Below are 23,314 nucleotides of genomic sequence, written 5' to 3'. Positions count from 1 at the left end.
TAATTTTCCAACGACTTTTCAATAACCAAGAGGTCCAGGGACGTGATATTGGGCCTGTAGCATGCTGGGGTGAAGGGCTACAAACTTTGTTCAAAGAAACGACCTTGACCTTCATTCAAGGTCACATGGGTCAAAAAGGTTATAATTTCCCAACGACTTTTCAATAACCAAGAGGTCCAGGGACGTGATATTGGGCCTGTAGCATGCTGGGGTGAAGGGCTACAAACTTTGTTCAAAGAAACGACCTTGACCTTCATTCAAGGTCACATGAGTCAAAAAGGTTATAATTTTCCAACGACTTTTCAATAACCAAGAGGTCCAGGGACGTGATATTGGGCCTGTAGCATGCTGGGGTGAAGGGCTACAAAGTTTGTTCAAAGAAATGACCTTGACCTTCATTCAAGGTCACAGAGGGGAAATAGGCTATAATCTTCGAACAACTTCTTCTCAATAACCAAGAGGTCCAGGGACGTGATATTGGGCTAGTACAATGCTGGGGTTAAGGGCTACCACGTTTGTTCAAAGAAATGACCTTGACCTTCATTCAAGGTCACATGGGTAAATAGGCTATAATCTTCCAACGACTTCATCTCAATAACCAAGATGACCAGGGACTTGATATTGGGCTTGTAGCATACTGGGGAGAAGGGCCACCAATTTTGTTCAAATAAATGTCCTTAACAAGGTCACGGCATGCATGTGGCACACACGGGAGGCCGTCCTTAAATGACCTTAGATGTTAAGAGGACGTTAAACAAAATAAACCAAACCAAACCAATCACAGAGGTGAAATAGGCTATAATCTGTAAACAATAATTTTGCGATAGCCAAGAGTCTCTGAAACCTGATATTAGGCAAATATTATGCTGGAATGAAGGTTTGGTTTGGTTTATTTTGTTTAACGTCCTATTAACAGCTAAGGTCATTTAAGACTAGAACATTTATTGATATTAAAATGCAAGCATACACTGATATTTGAAAAAAGAGGAAACAGCATAGTATGTGTAGAAATGACCTCAATCAACGTCAAAGTTGGTGTAGAGCCTGGTGAGCGATACAAGCCCATTGGGCCTCTTAGTTACATATCGAAATCGCGAAATTAACCTCCCGCGAAAATAATGACGTCTACAGTATTATATATATAACCACAGTTATTGATAAAAAGGTATTGGTACAGTAGTGGAGATGGCAACAGCAGCAAATAGCAGGAGTGGTATATCAGGTATAGGAGTGATGGACATTTACACAACATACAAGGAGGTTAGATGTGGAATACTAGGTCTTCGTCCCCTGTGCGACTCGGGGGAAGCAGGTGAATTAGCACACGAAGGTAGCAATGGTTAGTGAGGTCCAGTTGGAAATGGAGAACATTTTGCTAATTGTTACTGAGTGTGATCCTGCTATTGCTGCTGTGCAAGAGTTTACTACTGGGATGGGGGCTTATGAAGACCACGTTTGAAGAACTCAAGGGAGTTCCTAGTGGCTACAGAAGTCTGAAACTGTTCTGGGCTAGAAGGAGTTTTTATACGTATCACTATAGTAGTATGTATGGCTTTGTATAAGTCATGGAATCTTGAACTGTCGATTGACATCAGGTTTCAAATTCGTCAGTGTTCGTCAAAACACAGAGTCGTCACTGTCAATCACGCCGTTGTCACAGTTTGTCTAAATGTGTCTTCCTGTGGTGTATGGCTATTTTGTCATTTGTCAGTCCGTCGATGACATTCTGTTGCAAGTGTCTGGTGCATAACACGTGGATGGATCGGGTAAACATGCCTTTGATGGCGTTAACCATGGATCTTTCGTCATCGGTCCCAATAATCAAATTAGATTGGTCTGGAAACCCGGTACGACGAATCACCAAAACGGAACCGAAACGGATCGATTAAAAATAAAGAATGAAGTGTAGTAAGGAACGATAACTCGTTATCGTTCCTTACGGAACGTAATGATAGTATGAGCTAATTCGCCTATTTTGCCGGCTATTGTAGCGATTTGGGAGCGGAAAAAATGGCACATACAATTTTGATGGTCTTTTGAACCATTGTAAAACTCGGCTCGATCTAGGTCTGGATGTATTTGGTATCCCTGTGGAAATTCGTATTTATGAGATATTTTGGGTCAAACATGCCAAAATCGTCACTTTGACCGGTAGCTTCTGTTTAACCGGTCCTTAAAAATCAGCGTTTCAATCCAAAAATCTGAAACTCCAAACATAACAAGAAGAGATAGTTCTGAAGAAAAGCGTATCTTAAGTTTTTCTATATCTTTCATAGAACGGCCACAATAGGGTTTTGAAAAAGGGTCGTATTTTATCGAGATGTGGCGGATGTTACGTCACGAGTGTTACGTCACAAGAATGTGTGGAATGTAGTGTATTGAAGGTTCAGACCACTTTCTGGAGCTAACTGAAAAGCGAGTCTATACATTTTGATAAAACTTTCCACACTTATAAGACTCGGTGTGATCTACATGTATGTCCAGGCATATCCCGTATATCTAAGAATAATCTAGTTATGGAGATATTTTGAGTACAAACACGCCAAAATCGACACTTTGACTGCTGGTTTCTGCACAACTCGGCCTAGAGAATTAACGCATACAGCCATCTTATTGAAACTCCACACATCACAAGTACATGTAATTCCGAAGAAAACAGTATCTTTAGTTTTTCTATATCTATCAGAGAACGGTCACAATAGGGTTTTAAACATAGGTACTATGTACCGCGAGGTCACACATTTCGGAGAGTCTGTTACATGTACGGACGTACGTCACGAGTGACGTTACTACGTCTGTTCTGCTTGTCTGACTGAACTTGTAGCGCTCGGTGAGCTGGTTGTATTTTGCTGTCACTGCCTATATTTCTTACAATTTTACAATATCAGAGAAAATACAAACGACACAATTCTCGGCACATTTTTTTTTACATATTTTTCACAAATATCTCCATCCCAAAGACAGGATTAATCTTGTTTTGACATATATGGTACATTAAGTTCATCATGTCCGTGATGCAACAGTTTCCGCTAAGGGCACACGGGTACGTATAATCGAAAGACAGTAAGCCAGACATTTACACTGCACTGGGGAAGAATTCCCGCCTTTTTACACCCAGAATCCAACGCACTAACACATTTTCGGGAAATCTGAAAATTTGAAATCCGGAACCAGCTTAAGTGCAGTAAGGGACGATAGCGGAAATTGTATTTAACACTGGTGTTGACCAGTATTCATTTAACACTGGCGTTGACCAGTGTTCATTTAACACTGGCGATGACCAGTGTCCATTTAACACTGGCGTTGACCGGTGTCCATTTGACACTGGTATGTCTACATCAGTGTAAAATGCACACTGGTTAACGCCAGTACTAAATGGACACTGGTCAATGCCAATGTTAAATGGACACCGGTCAACGCCAGTATTAAATGGAAAGTTATAGAAATATTTGTAATGCTGCCTAGCATAATGCTAGAAGGTCCCAAGCCCTTGTAAAAGCAGAGGGGAAATATTTCGAAATGCCGTATTAAGAAATTCAACAAAATCAGTCTGAAATCAAGTAGTGCTATACACATTCCTATAGTGAAGGGGTTTCACACTTGCTACTGTGTTGCAGGAGACCCAGGTTCGACTCCTGGTGGGAATCAAAGCACGAAAGGTTTTATAGTGTTTTCTATGTTAAAGGCTATTTGATTTAATTGTCAGTCAAATTTATTCAATTTTATGGTTTAATTCTGTCATTGAGTTTCATTAATGAATTTAAATACATATTTTATTCGTTTCTTACTATATTTTATATTCAAGAAATGTAGAATAAACAAAGCAATGAAATAGACAATAAAAATCTATTTAAAAAACATCCGTCGACGGGAGTCGAACCCCTACTGCGGGTGGGGACACCCTGTTTCACTGTGACGTCACACAACATGGAAATGCACACTGTAATAACTATAGTATTTAATGGACACCGGTCAACGCCAATGTTAAATGGACACTGGTCAACGCCAGTGTTAAACGGACATTGGTCAACGCCAGTATTAAATGGACACTGGTCAACGCCAGTGTTAAACGGACACTGGTCAACGCCAGTATTATGATAATGGACACCGGTCAACGCCAGTATTAAATGGACACCGGTCAACACCAGTGTTAAATGCACACCAGTCAACGCTAGTGTTAAATCCAGATTTCTTTGAATTTTTTTTTTTTTTTTTATTTATTTATTTTAAATGTATTTATGAATTTTAAATTCACACCAGTCAACGCCAGTGTTAAATGTACATTAGTCAACGCCAGCGTTAAACACAGATTTATTTGAATTTATTTTAAAATTTTAAAATTTATTTTAAATTTATTTTTGAATTTATTCAAACTTGTAAAGAATGAAGTGTAGTAAGGAACGATAACTCGTTATCGTTCCTTACCGAACGTAATGATAGTATGAGCTAATTCGCCTATTTTGCCGGCTATTGTAGCGATTTGGGAGCGGAAAAAATGGCACATACAATTTTGATGGTCTTTTGAACCATTGTAAAACTCGGCTCGATCTAGGTCTGGATGTATTTGGTATCCCTGTGGAAATTCGTATTTATGAGATATTTTGGGTCAAACATGCCAAAATCGTCACTTTGACCGGTAGCTTCTGTTTAACCGGTCCTTAAAAATCAGCGTTTCAATCCAAAAATCTGAAACTCCAAACATAACAAGAAGAGATAGTTCTGAAGAAAAGCGTATCTTTAGTTTTTCTCTATCTTTCATAGAACGGCCACAATAGGGTTTTGTAAAAGGGTCGTATTTTATCGAGAGGTGGCGGATGTTACGTCACCAGTCACCTAAATATCCAATCAGTAGGCCCGGATGCATTCACCTTCCTATTAAATCTTCTGCCCAAACGGGAAAAACCCACAATCTATTTTTGATTGGTTCTGTGGTCCCTAGAAGCCCTGATTTTGACATCATAATGATGTACATGACATTTGTTTTTATCTTTGATCGTATATGTAATTATTTATCGATTAGAATACCGCGAGTACATCTGTTACTAAGATGAACTTAGGGTTGATTGTTTGGTTGTTTTATCACCACGTGTATATATTGCAATCAGGATCGTTTGGAGGCTGGGTCTCCTTATAGTAGTGGGTGACTACCTCACTGAACAACAACACACGAGAGACCCTAACGTATGCTTGCATAGATGCCAATTGATGTCTCATAATCAATTAATGTGTCATATTCCAGAAAACTGAAGAATTATGAAAATTATTACAGTGGTAACCCTCAAACCTTCAATTTCCTCGCGCCAGTATTAATATTTAAACGTATTTGAGAGTTTTAAATGTCGCGCGAATAAATTAAGTGCAAGTGAGAAAATTAAGTGAAAGTGAGGAAATTAAGAGCAAGTGAAGGTATTTATGCTAAAGGAAAGGAAATGAAGGTTTTTTTTGGGTTACCAGTGTTATAAGATAACCAATAATCTATTTAGTGCCCAACTTAAAAAAAAATTGACACAATGTTCTTCAATGTCATGGGGTTTGCAACTGATCTTTTATTTTCCGATCGGTCAGCCAAGATGGCCGCCACAGACTTATTTGCCTCTGACTGGTGAAAATTTAGATATTGTTTGATTTCGATTACCATTGGTATATGGTATATACATTGTATTGGTATTAGGGGACTGCGAATTCCATTGCATGAGTATCATTGCCATATCAAGGCTTCTGATTTGTCGAAGTTTAGACAATGGATTTGGATGCAAAATGGTACATTTTTGTAAATAGGGGAATTCGAATTCAACCACATGGGATTCATTGCCATAGCAACCACATTGAGGAATTCAATCGGTCAAATTTTAGATGCAAATTCAACCTCACGGATTTTCTTGCCATATAACCACGCTGCTGCTTATTATTGGTCGAAATATTGACATTGAACGATTTTGATGTAAACCAGGACTCGTGCATGGAACCTCTGAACTCAAGACGGACATTTCTGTATCACCCTCAGGATTTATTTTTTTCTGGCTTTCGTGCTCATCCAGAGTTATCTTCCCTAACTACACTTCATTCTTTCTGTGACACTCCTTTAGGTGTCACCCCACTAGTACGAAGAAACGTTATATATATGTTTATTATGAAAAGTAAGTGACGAAACATGTATAACGTTACATCAGGTTAAATACATGAACTGTATGAACCGAAACGGATCCTGAATAAAAGAAACAAAGTGTAATTGTGTATAGAGTAGTCTTTTATTTCATTAGTGCATGATCGTAAGAGGCTACTAAATTTGGGATCTTATCTTTTCTCTTCTTTCTTAACAACTTTCTTCTTCCTAACGTCTCCCTTGACAATGCCTCACTTTTGGCCTTTAGTTGAGCGTTCGCCGCTGTAAGGAAGGTTTTGGGTTCTGTCCCCTAGCCGAGACATACCAGAGTCTTTAAAAATGGTAGTTGCTGCTCCTGCTTATCGCTCAGCAAATAAGGAGTGGGACGACTGGTTCGCCCGTTGTCAGTATAATGTGACAGGGTGGGGTGTGCTGCTGGGTGTCTTCGGCAGTATGCTTCAGTGAGGTAGCACTCTAAATCGGCAAAAGATCCGGCTTATCACAAGGAGACTTAACACGAACATACCGCAGCCTCCCAAAACAAACATCACACTCGCTACACGCATACATGTCGCACGCACGGGAGGCCGTCCTTAAATGACCTTAGCTGTTAATAGGACGTTAAACAAAATAGACCAAACCAAACCAAACCGGTACAACAAAGGTTCTTTATGTCTGTCAATTAATTGTCCGTGTATGATACTACACTCGGCGTCTTCCCAGAAGTGTGTATTACCGATCGTACGAAAGGATGGTTGTCTTTTTACAAGATTTTGTAGTTGGTAAATGTTGTCAACAATGTTTGTCCGTCCGTACGTCTGTCCAGTCTGTTCTTGTCGGTCTCATATCTATTGTCGTCTCCGTAAGTCTCTAATTTGCCTAACAGATGTTGGAGCAGTCAATTCCTCGTGGGTCCGTCCTAATTTGTCAAATATCTTTTTTTGGCTTTGATCTACAGTGTAGGACCATATCATTTATGTCGTCAATAACTTCAGTTGGCGTCCTTATGTTACCAGTTACGTCTGTTTTACTATTTACATGGGGTGTCAGTCCCGGGTAGACACCGCAGTATTCAGGAACAGCTAGTCGCGATCGTCGCGTACTTTTCATTTTGCCCCCAGTTTCTAGCCAAGTCCCGCACGACCCTGAACGGTTTTTTGAGAAAAATGGCAATATTCTGAATATCTTTGTTATCGTTTTGTTAACATTTGGCCATCATGGGTTTAATATTACCGTATAGAGTCCAAACAATTACATCACTTCTATTTCAAAGGTCCGATCCTGTACGTAACCCGCCCGATACCGGCCGATCCTGTATTTCAAACAGCCAGCTTGCAACACATTTACGAGCCTACTTTTATCTGAAAACCCTCTTTCAAAACTCGGGGTTTAGATCATTTGCATAATCAGCACATTATTCAGTTTACAACAAATAGCCTTACAGACAGAAATATGTCATATCCATTTAAAGTAATTAATAGAGGATTCTGGTAATATTGGTTCTCATAAAACTGCTCTAATTATGTAAAAGTAATTAAATAGAAATCAATAAATCTCTGTAAATATGTCCGTCCACATGTCTTGTCTCGTCTTGAGTGCCTTTCTCCCCTTTTCGTTCAGGAGCTGTCCATGTGAATGTCTGGAGAATCAGTAGTTTGCTTGAAAGCCATCCTGGCAGATCATCATTCCAATAGGAGAATAAAGTAAAATAAAAACAAGTCCATAACTATATGCACCTAAAATATTCACAGCTGTATACACAGCCTAAATGTAAAACCTTATGGTATTGCAGCAACAGTTCCCTAGGGGATAGTTTTAAAGAATGGCCGCTAGCCGGTCAATAAAAGATTGTTAAGTGAGAAAGAGGTTTTATCGATAAAAGCTGCCTGCTAGGGCAGAAAAAACGTATTCCCACCAACTGACCACTTGATCACACAAAGACAACGAACACAACCAACTGACAAATCAGAACACAAGACGTAACTTGGCACAATAAGAAGTCACACTGCAAAGAATATGAACAACAAACTCCAAAATACCTATGACTACGGAATACAGACTAGCACCAAGGAACACTATACGGACGCGTTAAAGTCACCCCTACTACATCCTCCTCTGCTTTGGTAAATGTCCTCGACAACACAGGAAACAAGTAAGTGCTCTTTTCATATAAATTCAATACATTAATCTGAAACGAAGCATGGTCAAACCAAACATAAGCATGCATAAAACATAAGTAAAACATAAATGTCAAGACAATAGATTAAATAAGCAGGATTGGTCGTGGTGACAGCCACATGACTATCCTTGCCAAGTACCTTGGACTTGAACCTTGCCTGAAGTCCATTTATGGCCACTTGGACTTTGCAGCCCTCCATTATGTTGTGGCCAAGTGCAAGCCTCTCTGCCCGTTCAATATATTTGTCAACGGTTTCCTCATTCGTTTGCTTAAGGAAGAAAAAATTGTTGATGGTGGCCATTTGGATAAATCGATCAAGGAATGCCTCCTTAAATCATTGTAGGTCCATTCTGTTGTCTTCCGGGATACCTTTGCAGGGGATACTTTGCAGCCACAAAGATTATGAGAAGGTAACCGAGTTGCAGCACTGAAGAAATAACTAAAAGTGTTGGTAATGTAAATCTTGTTTGACAAGCCGCTTTATAGCTCAATTAACGTGTCTTAGTAGAGTTATTTAATTTGGGAATAATTGTGTCTAACGTTTATAAGAAAATGTTTCAACTGGACATGAATAGCGCCCTTGGCATTTCTTGCCATATCCCTGGCACATTTCTTGCCATATCCCTGGCATGGGCTTCTGTTCTGGTACTGTTGATGAGGTGGTGGCTGGAAGGTTGGTGGAGGCTTGAAATGCTGCTGGGACTGGAATGACCGCTGAGTCTGGAATGGCTGCTGATAATATTGTTGAAACATGTGTTGGCGCTGTTGTTGAACCTGTTGCTGAGGAGATTGGTAGGAGGCCTGTCGTTTTGTATGATGCTTCTTCTGTTTCGCTGAAATGAATGAAACTTCTTCCTTAACCCCTTGAATTTGGCTGAATATGTTCGCCTGAAACTTTGATACAAGTTCATCGCACAGCTAAGTCATTGATACCATGCTGACCGTATCTGTGTCTGTATTGCATGCAATTTCTTCCTTCGCCAACTCTACAGCATGGCGAAGGTCCAAGAAAGATTTCGGCACCTTGCCAAGTACCTTGGACTTGAACCTCGCCTGAAGTCCATTTATGGCCACTTGGACTTTGCAGCCCTCCATTATGTTGTGGCTGCCCTGCAGGTAGGGCGTAAGAATTGTACCTGCTGCCCCCATTGCATGATCGTAAGAGGCGACTAAATTTGGGATCTTATCTTTTCTCTTCTTTCTTAACAACTTTCTTCTTCCTAACGTCTCCCTTGACAATGCCTCACTTTTGGCCTTAAGTTGAGCGTTCGCCCCTGTGAGGAAGGCTTTGGGTTCTGTCCCCTAGCCGAGACATACCAGAGTCTTTAAAAATGGTAGTTGCTACTCCTGCTTAGCGCTCAGCATATTTGGAGTGGGACGACTGGTTTGCCCGTTGTCAGTATAATGTGACCGGGTGGGGTGTGCTGCTGGATGTCTTCGGCAGTATGCTTCAGTGAGGTAGCACTTTAAATCGGCAAAAGTTCCGGCCTATCACAAGGAGACTTAACACGAACATACCACAGCCTCCCAAAACACACATACGCACCCACCACACACATGCATGTCGCACGCACGGGAGGCCGCCCTTAAATGACCTTAGCTGTTAATAGGACGTTAAACAAAATAAACCAAACCAATTATGTTGTGGCCAAGTGCAAGCTTCTCTGCCAGTTCAAGATATTTGTCAACAGGTTCCTCAATCGTTTGCTTAAGGGAGAAAAATTTGTTGGTGGTGGCCTTTTGGATAAATTGATCAAGGAATGCCTCCTTAAATATGTGTAGGTCCATTCTGTTGTCTTCCCTGCCCTGCAGGTAGGGCGTAAGAATTACACCTGCTGCCCCCATTGCATGATCGTAAGAGGCGACTAAATTTGGGATCTTATCTTTTCTCTTCTTTCTTAACAACTTTCTTCTTCCTAACGTCTCCCTTGACACTGCCTCACTTTTGGCCCCTGTGAGGAAGGCTTTGGGTTCTGTCCCCTAGCCGGGACATACCAGAGTCTTTAAAAATGGTAGTTGCTACTCCTGCTTAGCGCTCAGCATATTTGGAGTGGGACGACTGGTTTGCCTGTTGTCAGTATAATGTGACCAGGGTGGGGTGTGCTGCTGGGTGTCTTCGGCAGTATGCTTCAGTGAGGTAGCACTTTAAATCGGCAAAAGTTCCGGCCTATCACAAGGAGACTTTACACGAACATACCGCAGCCTCCCAAAACACACATACGCACTCACCACACACATGCATGTCGCACGCACGGGAGGCCGTCCTTAAATGACCTTAGATGTTAATAGGACGTTAAACAAAATAAACCAAACCAAACCAACTGTTGTCTTCCGGGAGACCTTACAGCCACGAAGCCGCATCCCAATCTATGTTAAAGGTCGTGGCTGCCAATGTCCTGTCATCTGTTACATTGTGAAACTTCTGCCATGCCTCTAAGTTTGACAGCCACAACACAGGGGAATCAGTTCCGTTGATTTTTTTTTTTTCAAATTTATTCCTTTAGTTGACATGTCTGGAGAATAAAACTGAATATTGTCCTGTTGTGTTGGTAATGGTTGAGGAGGTAGTTCCATGTCGTCTTCTAAAGTTTGGTGGATATATTCGATTTGTTGTTCCAATGGCTGTGGTTGTTCTTGTTGCAGTGGCTGTTGTTCAGGTTGCTGTGGTGGCCGATGTGGTGGTGGTTGTCTGTTGGCGTGTTCCTTGGCTGCTGCACGAGTCTTGGTGTTCACTGGCACAGTCACCTTGCCTTTTCCTGTCATCGAGGACCTTGAGGACTCTTCACCAATTGATAACGTGGTTTTGTGTCGGTTGTTGTGTTTGGGTAACCTGTAATTGATAATGGAGACAGCCTGGTAAGTTTTATTTGGTCTTTATTGTTGTCGCAGCTTCAAGTGAAAAAAAAATGAAAGTTCCTAGAGGGTGACAAAAGTGTCAATAGTTCATGATGAGCATGACAAATTATAAGTTATTTGAAAGAATAAGCTAAATACATTTTGGTTAAAGTAACGTTGTAGATCACGCTGTCTGGTTCACAATGGAAGCCGCTGTATATCACCACGGGTCGCTGGACAGGTCAGGAGAAGGTGATGATATAACAGTCGATACATATCCAATAGAATGAAGAACTGGCTTAGTGTTCTAGCTAAAAGCCCGAAGCACTTAGGAAACTAGCACTACTTTCGTAGAGAATACTGGCTCCGTTAAAAACAGAGAATGTCTAACACACGTGTAGTCTGATTGCCGGTCAGATGTGAAGAGACGTTTCACGGGGTAGATCTTAATCTGGCACGGGCTACTTAAATGTGACGCACTTCCGCCGTAAGTAACTTTATAATGAAAGTCCTTTACGTAGTGTAGAAGAAGGAGGTATACTTCTGCTCCACTATCTCCGGATTTCCCTCTTCAATAGAGAACCAAGACATGTCGAGGCTCCACCAATGGTAGAATCTTCTCCAGCATGACTATCTGCTGCGGCCAATGCGCCGGTGGTATGGAGTGGTCCAAACCAACTTCGCCAACTGCTGTCACTCTGCTTACTAGCTCTTGCAGCTTCCTGATGACGCGGTCCAACTCCGAGCTTGAATATCTCTTCTTGGGATGTACACCTACTGCGACCTCCATATCCGCTGGTAGGGTCTTCAGACTATCCGTGAATGGATAGGTCTCTGGGTCCATCTCGGTGCCATCCAAAACAGACTGGAACGTAGAGTCCAGTCATAGTCCCATGGCCTTCAGGGTGCGGTAGAGATGGAAATGGGCATCAAACGCCGGAGGGCTTCGGGTTCCCACTTCCTCAGGGACAGGAAATAACGTCCTCCAGTACTCTCGCTCGGTAGCAGGGATCCGGGCAGCTATCAGTAACAAAACCTTCCAGTGGAGGAGGACGGCTACAGAGTTCACCGGTTCCAACGTGAAGTTTTTCTGGACAAGGTACACTCAAATAGCCACAAAATGCCCTCATCGCCACTATCTGGCAGTCTGAAAAACTGACCTCCGATGATGACGTCAAAAGGTGCTGCATCTCCACGTACTCAATAAGGTCGTCCAGGTTGTCCACGGCTCTTCTCAAAAGCCATACAGCGGCTTGTAAAAGGGCCTCCTTCCATCCACGAAGAACTTTTGATTGCTGCAGGGGGCAGCTCCTAACCTCCGTGCAGCCGGGAATCAAACAGTATCTGGCCCTCGACGATCGGCTCCGCGATGTAGGTCCTGAACCTCTTGGAACCTCTACCAATATCCCTCCTCGTCTCGGCTCGGCAGACACAACTCTAGTATTCAGGGGCTCCTCACATGGGCTGTCTTCTTATGAATAGGTCCAGTTGACTGGCTGTGAGGGCGCTTACGGGGGCTTGTCCGACGACTAGGGGCAGACACTGAAGGGCTCTGGCGGCTCTCCGCGGACTGGTACGGGGACGAACAGGCGAAGTACTCCTTCGGGAACTCCTCTTACGAGGACTGGTACGATGAGTACTCCCACTTACCTTGGGCTTAGCACGGGAGACGGGGATATAATCCTCACGCACACTGGCTGGCAATCTGGTCGCTGGGATGAGGATGTAGCAGGCGATCCAATCAACGACTCCTCCAACATAGGGGTATCCATGGTGTCCACTGGGGGCATGAGCTCAATGTTCATTGGGTCATCCCCCAAAAGATCCATGTGATCCTCTTCCGATGCTACAGGGGCCTCAGTGGTAACTGCATCCTCAATCCTGCGCTCCAGGTTGGGGTCTGTAGATAGGCGAATGTCAGGGTAACAAGCCGTCGACTATGCAGATACAGGTCCTTCCTTGGGGCGACGACTCAGTGGGGCGACGTGCTGCTCAATCCAGGCGCATGAACGAATCCAAGGTTTCCGCGACTTTCCTCAGCCAACCTTCGAGTTGTCTCCGGTTAGCTCCCTTCTTACCCATCTTACTCCTCACCAAACTCCACATATCCAGGACGATTTCGTCGAAGCGCTGGTCTGACAACATACACAGGGCCACCCGTGTAATGAATGCAGTAGGAGGCTGAAACAGCTCACCTCGGCGTAAACACGCTGCTGCCTGTTCATCAATGGGCTGAATGGTCCCTCTGTTTGCCATATCTGTAAATAATCAAAACAGAGCACATGATTACTTATTACAGCAACCCTTACATTTGTATTTGTCAATATCGAGTGCCTCAGTAGCAGTTACGTTGACACAAGATCCGTGATACCATTCCTGACAATAATCACATTATATCATGGACCGGCCTTGCCATGGTTTACGACAAACACAAAAAAAACTTCTGTATTCTGTTCCCGCCTTTTGTTTTAAGGTCTGGATCCACGCAGGGATTTTCCTATTTTTACAAGGGGCCATTCTATCATGGTTGGTCACCAAAACGGAACTGCGAAGCTTGATACTCCCGGTCCTTTCCAAGGGGAACATATTTTTTTTTACATTTACCCTTGGTGACTGCAGTATCTAAAAGATACACGACATCTCCTTCAGCGTATGGTCTCTGAAGAATGCGTGGGTCATAATAACGCTTCATACGGTTAAGAGATGTCTTCAAATTGCTTCTAGCGACGGTGTGAGCTTTCTCGAGTTTCATACCAGGGTAGACACATAGTCATCAACATTTTTGGTTTTCTGGCCTGGTAGGGGGAACATGAGCTGGGCGGACGTGTTCACTTTCCCGAGCATCAGCATATTCGGAGTGAATCCTGCAGTCCGATTGACTGATGCGCGAATAGCTCCTTCTATTTGCTGGGTATGCTGATCCCATTTGTTTTGGGACTTCGCGAGGAAACAACGAACAGCGTCCATTAACGTTCGGTTATACCGTTCCACCTGTCTATTGGAAGACGGTATGTAAGGCGTAGTACGAGCTTTATGGATATGGAGAGCCTGGCATAAAGCTTCGAACAATTTACTCTCAGAATTTCGTCTTTGGTCGGAGAAGATTTGAAACGGATAACCAAAACCGCGAAAAGAATCCGTCCACAGCTGCTCTCGCTCTTATTTCAGCTTTCTGGGAGGGGAGGGGAATGCACTCCATCCATTTAGTAAAATGATCCATCATCATGAGGCAGTGTTCATTTCTGCTTGCTGTCTTAGGTAACGGTCCGAGGAAATCTATATGTACTCGTTCCATAGAAGCACCGGCTCCGTCATGGGGACGCATCCGTAGCGTTTGTTTTTCTTGTTACGACTGCAGACGTCACAGGAGGCTACATAGGTCTCAACGTCCCGTCCTAAATGTACCCAGTAAAACTTTTTTTCAGCTTAGCCATTGTTCTGGCTATTCCCTGATGTGCAGCTGAGGGAAGGTCATGGTGCCACTTGATGGTCTTCTCTGTCAGAGATTGGCACTACAAGCACCAAATCGTCACTGTCAGTCTTCTGTTTAAATAACACACCGTCTATCATTTTACAGATATTTCTGTTTAACCAGTAGAACTAAGCTTCTGGTTTTAAAATATGTATAGGTACATAAATCTGCATGTATATGCAGTGTACTTTCAGTTCAATACATGTCTGAATAACAACCCGAGAAAGATGTTGAAACTGTTTCATTGATTTGTCGACATTAAGTATTAATATATATATAGGTACAAGATTTTATACTTAACAGCTTATTCTTACTCTGCTTGAGTGATTGAATCTGGCAACTAGTAATTTAACATTATAATTATACATGTATACATTGTAGCTTGTTATAAAGATAAATCCCTTACTGTATAAGGTAGTTTCATTGAAAGCATAAAAATTCTGCTCTAAACTCATTGTATGTCTTCAACTCTGCATACCATGGTACTACTGGTATATATATGCAGGTATATTGTTTTTTTTCCCTTTACCATACATTTTTGTATGGCATGTATTAATATCGTTCAAATAAATAAGACTGCGTTAACTCCCTTCTTCCTTCTTTCTTTCCTTCCTTTCATAATTGACATAATAATTATGTTATTCTACATTTCAATTCAATTGCCAGGGCCTTGGAGACTTAAAAAAAGAAAGGATGTATTTATGTATATTACAGAAAAAAATATAATATATACTGTCTGCACGATACACACTTTACATCAATACTAGAAAATAAGATTAGAACTGTATGGGGATATGACTAAATTTAGTAACAATAACTCAAACTCCAGAGGGGTAGCAATATTTAAGGTTTAAATCTTGATTTGGTCGATTTCATGGGGTCATGAATTGAGTTGCTCTTGTGACAAATTTAATGAACTGCGAAATATTTACTGTAATGAGGTATTGGATTTATCTTTGAGAGGCCTCACAAAAAATGCAATTTCTTCCTTCGTCAACTCTACAGCATGGCGAAGGTTCAAGAAAGATTTCGTCTCCTTGCCAAGTACCTTGGACTTGAACCTTGCCTGAAGTCCATTTATGGCCACTTGGACTTTGCAGCCCTCCATTACGTTGTGGCCAAGTGCAAGCTTCTCTGCCAGTTTAAGATATTTGTCAACGGTTTCCTCATTCGTTTGCTTAAGGGAGAAAAACTTGTTGGTGGTGGCCTTTTGGATAAATCGATCAAGGAATGCCTCGTAAAATTTCTGTAGGTCCGTTCTGTTGTCTTCCGGGAGACCTTGCAGCCACGAAGCTGCAGCCTCATCCATGTTAAAGGCCATTGCTGCCAATGTCCTGTCATCTGTTACATTGTGAAACTTCTGCCATGCCTCTAAGTTTGACAGCCATAACACAGGGGAATCAGTTCCGTTGATTTTGTTTTCAAATGTATTCCCAGTTGCCGTGTCTGGGGATTAAAACTGATTATCAAATAGAAAAAGAATAACAAACGACATCAAAGAATTTAATACTTTTAATTGGCCTATAAAGGTCATGGCTTCCAATAACCCTCATGTACTCTGGGAACAGAAGCCCATGGTATGGGTAATAGCAAAATTATCGAAATGGATTTACTATGATCCAAAAACCCTCAAGAGCTCTGGGAACAGAAGCCCTTGATATGGGTAATAGCATTAATAAAGAAATATATATGTGCAACATTAAATTGATCAGTTACCTGTTGCTAGTCAGGAAAAATCCAAAGTCTATTGGAAACATTTGAGGTGTTCCTAAAATTCCGCTTACCAATTCGGCGCTGGTAAGGAAGGAAGCCACGACGATTGAAGAATTATAGAGGACTGCGACACTGAAAAAACCACAAACAGAACAACAGCAGTACTCTGTAACACTTAAATTCGAAACATATTTAATATGGGAGGGAGGGTGGGAATCAAATTCAATACTCCCTGAAATTACATTCAAGTTTGTAAATGGGCTGATCACCGAAAGTGTAAACAACGAAGGGAGAGAACTCCTTTACAGATTTTTGGGACACACTAATGACGGGAACCAAATAGCCGGCATTCTAATGACAGGAACCGAATCGCAATGAAATTAAATTTGATAACCTAATTGAATATGTTACTCTATTAATTTCATATATTATCCTGTTGTGGTGGTAATGGCGGTGGAGGAGGTAGTTCCATGTCGTCTTCTCCTAAAGTTTGGTTGATATATTCGATTTGTTGTTCCAGTGGCTGTGGTTGTTGTTCTAGTTGCAGTGGCTGTTGTTCAGGTTGCTTTGTTGAGGGTTATTTGCAGTATTTACTATAGTAAGGTATTGGATTTACCTCTCCCAAAGCACACATACGCACTCATCACACACATACATTTCGCACGCACGGGAGGCCGTCCTTAAATGACCTTAGCTGTTAATAGGACGTTAAACAAAATAAACCAAACCTTTCAGTCGGACCGGATCTTATTGCTGATTGGTCAAATCTTAGCCTGGGTTCGGACAAAGAACTGAGTGAAAAACACCAATCTGGCCGAATGATTATGTAACATTACCTGAGCCTTAATTGACTCTGACATGCCGATAATTTAGTTAACAAAGGGTAGAAAATATGGTAAGGACAGGACCAGATTTCTGAAGTGACACCACAAAAGGGATTATGAGAATGCAACAGAGTTGCAGCACTGAACAAATAAAAAAAAAAAAAACACTAAAAGTGTTGGGAATGTAAATTTTGTTTGACAAGCCACTTTATAGCTCAATTAACGTGTCTAAGTAAAGAGTTATTTAATTTGGGAATAATTGTGTCTAAAGTTTGTACGAAAATGTTTCAAAAAGTAAAAGATTTCAGTTTCAAAGTAATAAACAAGTTTATATACTTTCTATGTAAGTTACAAAAAAACGTAAAATATCAGTATGATAGATACATCCTTGTCTTGACGGGAACCTGTCCTAGTCATTTCGGCCGCAGCCTCCCAAAACACACGTACGCACTCACCACATGCATGCATGTCGCGCGCACGGGAGGACGTCCGTAAATGAACTTAGCTGTTAATAGGACGTTAAACAAAATAAACCAAACCAAACCGAAACAATGACTCGCACTTGCCAATCCGGCAGTTCCATTGTGCGCTGATTACATATGTCCCACTTCCCATCCACTTAGCTTTTGTCCTGGCTCTCTTCGATCGTCTAGCAGCAGGAAAATCCTCTTAATCACTCTGCGGTGACTCGACTGTCTCCTCATCAGAGTCATTGCCTACGCCGTCAGCTTCCTCCTGTTCTCCTCTGCTGTCTTCATGATGATTGTCATTCGGGTCCGGACGTAGCGTGGTCATTGACGCTTACTCCCAATATCATTTTTTGTTTTAATATTTAATTTTTAAGGCATTTTTAATACATTAATACATAAATATATTAATAATCACACACACACATACATACATCGATTCCAATCGGTATGTTTTTCATACTATCATTTTCACCATCACAAATTATGTCTTTCATCATCATCATCATCATCATCATCATCATCATCATCATCATAATATCATCATCTTACTAATTATCATCATTATCTCATAATCATACAGTCATCATGATCGCATCATCATCACAATAAACATTAAAATCATAATATCATAATCATCTCTTTATCATAGTATCTTCATCAACATCATATTCTCATCATCATACTAATCATCACAATCTTATCATAAACTTATCATAATATCATCATCATTTTCATCATCATCATGGTCATCACCATTCAAATCAACATAATTATCATCATAGTAATCATCATCATGCAATCATCAAAATCTCATCATTTTTTCATCATCTTCAACAAAACATCACCACCATCATCAATAATCACAATTATCATAATCATTTTCAACAAACATTTTCATCATTGTTTTCAAACAAACATCATCATCATCATCATACTCAGCAATAACAATCATATATCGTCATCATCATCCATCAACAGATCATCATCTTCATCATACATGCTCATAATCATAAATAGAATGACAAACATACCAAACATACACACATCCTCATACACCGACACAGAATATACAAACACACACAAACATATTCAGTGTCCCGGTAGCCTGATCAATCATGTCAAGGGCTAAGGTGTCTGTGTTGGTCATATCAACTCTTTCCACATCAACAGAGTCATTGGCATGATTGACCAGACTCCACACTGATTCAGCCAATTACATCTATCATATCCTCTCACAAAAAAATAATAAAAAAAAAACAAAACAACATACCTCATATTTCTTGAAGATCTATTGTGATATATATATATATTTTTAACTTTTTATTTTTCAAGATTTTTCAATGCATGTACAATGCATGCAACTACAACACCCATACATACACTGTAACACACACACACACACACACACACATGCACACACACCCTCCCTCACGCACACACACCCTTCCTCACGCACACACACATTCTCCCATGCCAACAATGAATAAGGTAATCATCGGCTCATCATTGTCTTGCATGTAGTTTATTGTCATCAACAACATCGTGCACTTTCACGTTTTACACAATGAGACAACACAGAAAAAAATCCCCATATATCATCATCCAATTTTAAATATTCATCCAAACTCTCACAATTTTCATACACTTTCACACTGAGAAAGACGAAAAACATCACAAAGTACAGAGAGAAAGACAGGCAGAAAGACAGACAGACAGATAGACAGATAGATAGACAAATGAACAGACAGACAGATATCGGACTAGATAAAGAATTTAATTAAAAATCCCTGCTGCGAACCTTTGATAATGTTCTGTTTAACATTACATGACTAATTTATCATTATTAAAATCAGCAATCTTTAACTACAAAATCTGACTAAATAGAGATTGGCCTTTTCAAGACAATGTAAAGCATAAAAAGAATGGACGGATATTTAACATACACATATATGATGGACAATTGTCAGTATTAGGTGAGATCAAGCTCTACTAGTTTTGACCATTTTTTCCAATCACAAATAAATCTTTTAAAATACTGTTCCCCTTTACCACGAGTACTATATTTCTGAACCTTATAGTACTCTTGAATTGAAATTAATAATGATGTAAAATTAAGTGACTTGTGTAAACATCTTAACTTTTTAAATAAACTGTTTAATCAATAAAGCAATTTCATTATCAATTCGAGTATAAATTCCGGTTTGGTTTGTGAAACCAAAGATCGTTGTTTCTTTATTTAGTGAGAAAGGAATAAATAGAGCACTTAATAAGTTTTCAAAATTGGTCAAAAGGTTCTGTACTTCCCTGCATTCCCAAAAAATGTGGGTAGTTGTCTCTCTTTCTGTCATACAAAAAACACAGTGTGGGTTATTTACAAGGCCGATTTTGTATAAATAGGAATTGGTTGTTAAAATAAAATGATTAATTCTAAATTGCAGCCATTGCAATTTTGTATTTCTAGTTACATTGAAAGGGATAGCATATATTTTAGCCCAAGTTTCCTGATTATAATCAAATATAGTTCCCCATTTTGTTTGTGCAGTTATTGAAGTACTATTTTTACTAAGTATTCTATAGAAGTCTTGTGCTCCCTTCTTCCTTTTTAAAACTATTTCAAGATGCATTGGTATAATGGGGTATACTATACCTTGATTTAGTAAATCAAATTGCTTCAGATATTTCTTTACACTTATTATCAAACCTTGAAACTCTAAATAGTTAGTTATTGTGCCATATAGATCACAAAATTCCTTAAAAGACCAGAACAAAAAATCTCTTGTCATTTTTCAACAAATCATTAATTATCATAATCCCGTTTTTAAACCACTTACGAAAAACAACTTTATTCCCTACAGACACATTTCTGTTATACCATAAGGGTGTCTTAAGTAATGAGAAATTCTCCTTTTTGACCAGCTCTTCCTTTGTTCTTAATTTATACCAAGCTCTAAAAACATAGAGAATATAGAGAGCACTTAATAAGTTTTCAAAATTGGTCAAAAGGATCTGTACTTCCCTGCATTCCCAAAAAATGTGGGTAGTTGTCTCCCTTTCTGTCATACAAAAAACACAGTGTGGGTTATTTACAAGGCCGATTTTGTATAAATAGGAATTGGTTGTTAAAATAAAATGATTAATTCTAAATTGCAGCCATTGCAATTTTGTATTTCTAGTTACATTGAAAGGGATAGCATATATTTTAGCCCAAGTTTCCTGATTATAATCAAATATAGTTCCCCATTTTGTTTGTGCAGTTATTGAAGTACTATTTTTACTAAGTATTCTATAGAAGTCTTGTGCTCCCTTCTTCCTTTTTAAAACTATTTCAAGATGCAGTGATATAATGGGGTATACTATACCTTGATTTAGTAAATCAAATTGCTTCAGATATTTCTTTACACTTATTATCAAACCTTGAAACTCTAAATAGTTAGTTATTGTGCCATATAGATCACAAAATTCCTTAAAAGACCAGAACAAAAAATCTCTTGTCATTTTTCAACAAATCATTAATTATCATAATCCCGTTTTTAAACCACTTACGAAAAGCAACTTTATTCCCTACAGACACTGTTATACCATAAAGGTGTCTTAAGTAATGAGAAATTCTCCTTTTTGACCAGCTCTTCCTTTGTTCTTAATTTATACCAAGCTCTAAAAACATCCTTCCAAAACACATTTTTACAATTTCTTTGAATTTGACATACATACTCATTACCCGAGTTTGCCAAGATATGAGGATCTACTGTAGATTTTAAAATATTTATCCATTTTCCTTCTGACCTAAAAATCCTTCTGACCCAACTTATTTTCAGGGATTCAATGAATGACATTAAGTTAATCATTTTTAGCCCACCCTCTTGATAATTATGAATAATGACATCCCGTTTAACCTTATCAGTTTTACTATTCCACAAAAAGTTGAAAAGAACCGAGTTGAGCTGTTTTATAAAACTTTCAGTTGGATTAGGTAAGGAAATAAAAAGGTGACTCATCTGAGAAACTAATAAAGATTTGATTATATTAATTCTGCCAATGGGAGTGAGTAGTCTTCTACTCCAGCACTTGATAAGAGCTTTGAGTTTTACTATTGTTTTATCAAAGTTCATTTAAGGTATTTTATACAGATCTACATGAAAGTCTATCCCAAGAAGGGTAAATTTATCAATTTATCTTAGATTCATATTTGGAAGGAGAACATCACTGCTGTATTTTTAGCCCACCATCATCAGATGGTGGGCTATTCAAATCGCCCTGCGTCCGTGGTCCGTGGTCCGTCCGTCCCTCCGTCCGTAAACAATTCTTGTTATCGCTATTTTTGAGAAAGTACTGAAGGGATCTTTCTCAAATTTCATATGTAGGTTCCTTTTGGTGCTTTGTTATGCACATTGCATTTTGGGACCAATCGGAAAACAACATGGCCGACAGGCAGCCATCTTGGATTTTGACAATTGAAGTTTGTTATCGCTAATTCTGAAAAAGTACTGAAGGGATCTTTCTCAAATTTCATTTGTAGGTTCCCCTAGGTTCCTAGTTATGCACATTGCATTTTGAGACCAATCGGAAAACAGCCTGGCCGATAGGCAGCCATCTTGGATTTTGACAAATGAAGTTTGTTATTGCTATTTCTCAGTAAGTAATGAAGTGATCTTTCTCAAATTTCTTGTGTAGGTTCCCCTCGGTGCCTACTATGCATATTGCATTTTGAGACCAATCGGAAAACAACATGGCCAACAGGCAGCCATCTTGGGTTTTGACAATTGAAGTTTGTTATCGCTATTTCTGAGAAAGTACTGAAGGGATCTTTCTCAAACCTTTTTGTAAGTTTCCCTTGGTCTGTAGTTCGGCATATTGCATCTTGAGACCAATAGAAAAACAACATGGCCGACAGGCAGCAATCTTGGATTTTGACAATTGAAGTTTGCTATAGCTATTTCTCAGAAATTGCTGAAAGGATCTTTCTGAAATTTCATTTGTAGGTTGCCCTCTGTGCCTAGTAATGCATATTGGATTTTGAGACCAGTCAGAAAACAATCTGGCCCACAAGCAGCCATCTTATATTTTGACAATTGAATTTGAAATTGATTGTTATCGCTATTTTACAGAAGGTACTGAAGGGTTCTTTCTCAAATTTCATATGTAGGTTCCCCTTGGTCCCCGGTATTGCATTTTGGGACCAATCCGAAAACAACATGGCCGACAGACATCCATTATCGCTAAATCTTAAATTTTATATATAGGTTCCCCTTGTTTGAAAAGTACTAGAGGGCTGTTTCTGAATTTACACAGATTAGTAAGACTTGGAGGAAGAGAAAAGGTCAATCTGACATGGAACCTATGAAGATCATTCAATGGTGGGCGCCAAGATCCCTCTGGGATCTCTTGTTTACTACCTATCCAGACAACCTCAGTTTTACCAACATTTACTTTAAGATCAGAATTTTTTGCATAGATATCTAATTCATCAACTGCCCCTTTCAGTGATTTTTCAGAACCATCTAATATTAAAGTAGTGTCGTCTGCGTACTGAGAGTTTAATATTGGACAGTTATTGACATTTATACCAGTAATATTCATATTATTTCTAAGCCGGATTGCCAATATTTCCGCACATAATATAAAAATATAAGGAGCAATCGGGTCACCTTGACCACAACCGCGACTTATTTAAAAAAAAAACATGATAAATTAACCCCCTGGTTAATAGCAGAGCTAGAA

Source organism: Pecten maximus, chromosome 17, assembly GCF_902652985.1.
Source record: "Pecten maximus chromosome 17, xPecMax1.1, whole genome shotgun sequence".
Classification (NCBI taxonomy): Eukaryota; Metazoa; Mollusca; class Bivalvia; order Pectinida; family Pectinidae; genus Pecten; species Pecten maximus.
The sequence above is the reverse complement of the archived record's forward strand: the minus strand, read 5'-3'. Positions refer to the sequence as shown.